Source organism: Aethalodelphis obliquidens, unplaced genomic scaffold (assembly GCF_003676395.1).
Source record: "Aethalodelphis obliquidens isolate GAN/ISIS:26980383/991018 unplaced genomic scaffold, ASM367639v1 scaffold30, whole genome shotgun sequence".
Lineage (NCBI taxonomy): Eukaryota > Metazoa > Chordata > Mammalia > Artiodactyla > Delphinidae > Aethalodelphis > Aethalodelphis obliquidens.
The window spans coordinates 8093467-8098548 of NW_020837974.1; the positions used below are offsets into that span (position 1 = coordinate 8093467).

Sequence of the window (5082 nt, forward strand, 5' to 3'; positions counted from 1 at the left end):
TTGATTAGTGAAGGCAGGTGAAATGGGTTTGACCAATAATCACCCAGCAAAGAAGTGTTGGAGCTGCCACATGAACCCAGGCAGTATGACTGCAGAGTCCATCCTCCCGGTCCCAGCCCCACAGGGCTGTGCCGCTTCAGGGAGAGGCATGCGGAGCCCAAACCTGGCAGGGAGGGTGCCAGGCATAAGGCCATTCCTTTAGTGAGACCCCTGTGTGTTGTGTGTGTGTGTTCGCATAATGTGTGTCATAATATCTAATAGTTTTAAATACAGTCGCTCCTCATGGCCCACCGGTTCTATTTCTGTGAATTGGCCTACTCACTCAGTGTTATTCGTAACCCCAAAATCGATACTCCTGGTGCTTTTGCTGCCGTTTGCATGCGCAAAGTAGCAACATTTTGAGTTGCCCGATGCACGTGTTCCCGGCTGAGGCCAAACAAGGCGACACTCGGCCTTCTTGTTTTAGCTCAAACCTACTTCATCGCAGGCCTTTCGTTGCATTTTTCTGCTTTTTCTTGATGATTTTGCCATTTAAACAAAATGGCCCCCAGGCACCGTGCCGAAGCTCCAGCTAGTGTTTCTAAGCACAAGGAGGCTGGGGTGTGTCTTAGAGCACCTTCGCTCAGGCCTGAGTCATGATGCTCTGAGTTCAACACTAGTGAATCAGTAATGTATACTAATGAAAGTGTCTTGAAACAAAAAACACACACAAAACAAGGCTGTATGTTGATTGGGGGATGTGGCCCGAGGCTCACAGAAACCTCACCCTGTGTTTCCCCAGGCAGGAATGGTTGGTTCAGTGTCTGCTAATCCAGTGTCTGCGGCCACTTTATGGAATCTAACTACCATGAATGAGAGCTAACTGTGCGTGTGTTTGGAGAATGAGTGGACGTGGGTGTGCAGCCTTGCAGTGACAGGGACAGATGTTCCCTGAAGCAACGAATTGTACTTTAGAGCCACAGTCCCTGGGGCTATCGATCCTTTATCTCACCCAACCAGGCAGCTGGACTGACCAGTCCCAGGGGAATGTGGGATCACGGTGGGTGGCACAGGAACCCAGCACTCCCCTCCTCTCCTGAGGTCTTATACTACCCTCGTAGAGTCACTCTCCCACTTTCTAAAAGGCATTTTTTCGTGTCCTCCCTCCCCAGGCCTCTCCCTTTCCCCGCCCCCTTGCGGTAACTGTTTCACAGAAGTACTTCATCCCGGGTCTCCTGGCCCCTTCCCGGCAGCGATCAGCCCGGTGCTTCCCATTGAGAAGCAACAGAACAGGAGCCCTTGTCCCCGTGCCCTCCTGTCACTGTCACCCCACTTACCTCCTCCGCTTCTCGGCTAAACTCCTCCAGGGTTCTCTGCGTTTGCTTCCACCTCTTCGCTCTCATCCTGCGAGCTTTCCTCCCCGTGACCTCACTGAAATCCCTCTAGTTTTGCCCAGTCCAGCCCCTCGGTGGCATCCTATTCAGTTTCCCGCTCTCCTGTTAGCATTCCTGCCGGCACTGCCTCCTGGCTCGCTTTCCGCCTTTCCCTTGCTTCGCTGCTGCTCAGACTCTGAATATTGGGGTGACCCAGAGCACAGTCTTCTATTGTCAATACTCAGCCCCCAGGAGATCATCTCTAATAGGTGGCTTTAAACGCTAGCTTCACTGATGTCTTCTGAGGTTCTGGCTTCAACTTCCTTTTGGAGCCCAGACTCGTGTCCACCCACCCACCCGATGTCTCCCCTTGGATATCTAATGAGCGCCGTGAGCTCAGCATAAGAAAACCTTGATTTCACCTCCTAAGCACGTTCCTCCTCTATCTTCCCACCTTGGTGGGTTGCACCACTTTCCACCCAGTTGCTTGGGCCCCTAACCTAGGAGTCAGGGTCATCGCTGCTTCCTGTTTTGCTCCCGGCTTCCCCACGTCCATCCATCCGCTGGGCCTGCTCACTCTCATGGTCTCTGCCTTGTTCACCCGAGTCCACACCGCCAGCGCCTCTAGCTTGGATGGATGCTGTGGCCTCTTTCTACTCTACTCCCTCTTTGGGGGAAACCAACTCCCCCCAAAACCAAGTTCTTCTGCCGAGTCTATGATTAACCTCTCTACCCAAAACTTTATACCCTTTCTGTCCTGCTCCTGTCCCCCTCAAGATTGAGGAGAATCAAAGAAAAGGGGGGGGGGTTGAAGTCAATCCGGACCCTACGGGGCCCTCCTGGATACAAAAGCCTTTCCGTGTCTCCTGGTTCTTGTTTGTAGAAAAAGGCTTTAGTCTCCTAGACTTGCCCTGAGTTCCAAAGAGCAGATTCAAGCAGTTACTAATTAGGGAAGTGAGGGAACACAGAAACACAGGAAAGAGCAGGCCCCAAAAGTCCTAAAGAAAACAGCAGGGTCCGAGCGGGAATTGAAAGTCGTAACCAGTCACATAGGCTCTACGTAAATAATAAAACACCTCAAGCATTACTTTTACTCTCTCTTAGAAAGAAATTAAGGGATCAAAAGACCATGATTTACTATTTTGCTTTGCAGGAACAGACAGGTTGATCACCAGTGACACATGGGGTCACAAGACGTATGAGGGCCAGAAGGTTGCAACTAAGGTCTTATCAGGAAGCTGAAATCACAAAGACCCTTTTTACCTTTTTTTTTTTTTTTCACCTTTAAAAGCCTTGCACCCCAGCCAGCCAGCAAGATGGATCTGAGACAAGCCTAGGTCTCTCATCTGCTAGGCTGGCACCTCCTGGACTAATTAACCTTTCTCTGCTCCAAACTCTGACGTTTCGGTTTGTTTGGGCCTCACTGCATGTCGGGCACAACAACTTGAATTTGACAAAACCCCACTCCCCAACTTTGTTCTCCACAAAGCAGCCAGGGTGATCTTTTAAAAAAGCAGAAACCAGGAACTTCCCTGGCAGTCTAGTGGTTAAGACTTCCAATGCAGGGGACACGGGTTCGATCCCTGGTCGGGGAACTAAGATCCCACATGCCTTGTGGCGTGGCCAAAAAAGAAAAAAAAAAAGCAAACCAGATCTTGCCATCCCTCTGACTTAAGTCCGCAAGGGCTTCCCTCACACTTACAATAGGAGCTGAAGGCCTTCAATCCAGCCCCTGCCTGCTTCCCTCTCGTGCCAGATCCCCTCCCTCCCTCTTGCTGCCGATGGCCCCACCCCAGGAAGCAGTTCCTGCCTCAGGAACACTGGCTCTGCCTCTTCCTCCCCCGTGGGGCTCAGCTTTCCACCCACCCTGTTTCATTTCTTCCACGGCCCCATCACTCGGTCCCCCGCCCGGGCCCCGTCATACTAGCAGCCTGCACGCCCCCAGACTCAGCTGAGCTCGTGACAGTGAGGACCTGCTAGTCCCGCTCCTTGCTGACCCTTAGCGCCAGCACAGTGCTTGGGACGCAATAGGGGCTCAATAAATGTCACTGAGCAAATCTCAGTGACTGAGAGCAAGCCGGTAAGTCGTTCACACCTGAAAAACTGCTCCTACGGCAGGAAGGACCTACGAGTAGACACAGTTAGTCACCTTCTCTGCCTTGATGCCCACAGTGCAGCAGCAGGGGAGGAGCCTACCTAAAAAATCCAGACCCCAGGGACCTCCCTGGTGGTCCAGTGGGTAAGACTCCTGCGCTCCCAATGCAGGGGGCTGGGGTTAGGTCCCTGGATGGGGAAGTACATCCCACATGCCACAACTAAAGATCCCACGTGCTGCAACGAAGATCCTGTATGGTGCAACTCAAGACCCGGGGCAGCCAAATAAATAAATATTTTTTAAAAATCCAGACCCCAGACACACCCCCGAGACTGATTCATTACAGTTCAGGCCCTAATTAGGCATTTTAAGCAGGTACCTCAGGGGATTCCACTATGGCTCCCCTCCCCCTCCATACCTTGTGAAACACTGGTTTGGAGCATACAAAGTACCACCACTATTTTGAATTCTCTGTTTTCAACATTTATCTTTTGGGGAAAAAAATAAATTGTGTTAGAGGAGTGACGTTCTATTGACTTTAGGAAATAGGAATGTAGCTAAACCTGGTTTCCAGGCTGCGTGGAAGCAGAGCTGTGTGGGAACCATTTCTTTTGGCATCATCACTGGAAATAGGTATGTTTTCTTCTCCTCCCCTTTTGGAAGTTTATGTTTACTGTTTGGCATACTTGACTAAAGTGAGCTACAATAACTATATATTAACCTAGTTCAGTAAGGAGAACACTCTTAGAAATTAACCTGGGGCGAGTCCTCAGGCAGTTTTCTTATTCCCTAGAATGTAGTAAACATTTATTGAGCAGAACTAAGGGTTAAATGCAAAGGGTTCCTAAGTGCACTTTGCTAGGCAACACAGTCCTCACCTTCAAGGCGCTCCAGACCCGGTCAGGGACACAGACGAGAGAAGATCAGTGGCGTGTTGCACAGGGTGCTGCGTGGGCATGGGACCCAGGACTTCTGGACAAGGGGAGGGTAGCTCAGTAACGCAGACCTGGGATGACGACGGCCTGAGTTAGAATACAGACCAGCTGGCGCAGTGGTTAAGAATCCGCCTGCCCATGCTGCTAAAAAAAAAAAAAAAAAAGAATCCGCCTGCCAATGCAGGGGACATGAGTTCGAGCCCTGGTCCGGGATGATCCCACATGTTGTGGAGCAACTAAGCCCGTGCGCCACACCTACTGAGCCTGCGCTCTAGGGCCTGTGAGCCACAACTACTGAGCCCACGTGCCACAACTACTGGAGCCCGTGTGCATAGAGCCCGTGCTCCGCAGCAAGAGAAGCCACTGCAATGAGAAGCCCGCACACCGCAATGAAGAATAGCCCCCGCTGGCTGCAACTAGAGAAAGCCCGCTTTCAGCAACGGAGACCCAACACAGCCAAAAATAAGTAAATAAATTTTTTTTTTTTTTTAAAAAAAGAATAGGGCTTCCCTGGTGGCGCAGTGGTTGAGCGTCCGCCTGCCGATGCAGGGGACACGGGTTCGTGCCCCGGTCCGGGAAGATCCCACATGCCGCCGAGCAGCTGGGCCCATGAGCCATGGCCGCTGAGCCTGCGCGTCCGGAGCCTGTGCTCTGCAATGGGAGAGGCCACAACAGTGAGAGGCCCGCGTACCGCAAAAAA

The 5082-nt window shown here is 51.6% G+C and overlaps 1 long non-coding RNA gene across 2 annotated transcripts in view; it reads right to left on the reverse strand.

Annotated features, from left to right (window-relative positions):
* Positions 1-5082, reverse strand: part of LOC113630545 (uncharacterized) — a 26658-nt gene that overhangs the window by 18600 nt on the left and 2976 nt on the right. Inside the window, exon 2 of one of the 2 annotated variants that reach the window (XR_003437007.1) lies at positions 3573-4453. This is a non-coding gene — a long non-coding RNA (uncharacterized LOC113630545). Of the gene's footprint in view, positions 1-3572; positions 4514-5082 lie in introns of those variants that run through there. The other variant, XR_003437006.1, reaches the window with a different exon arrangement.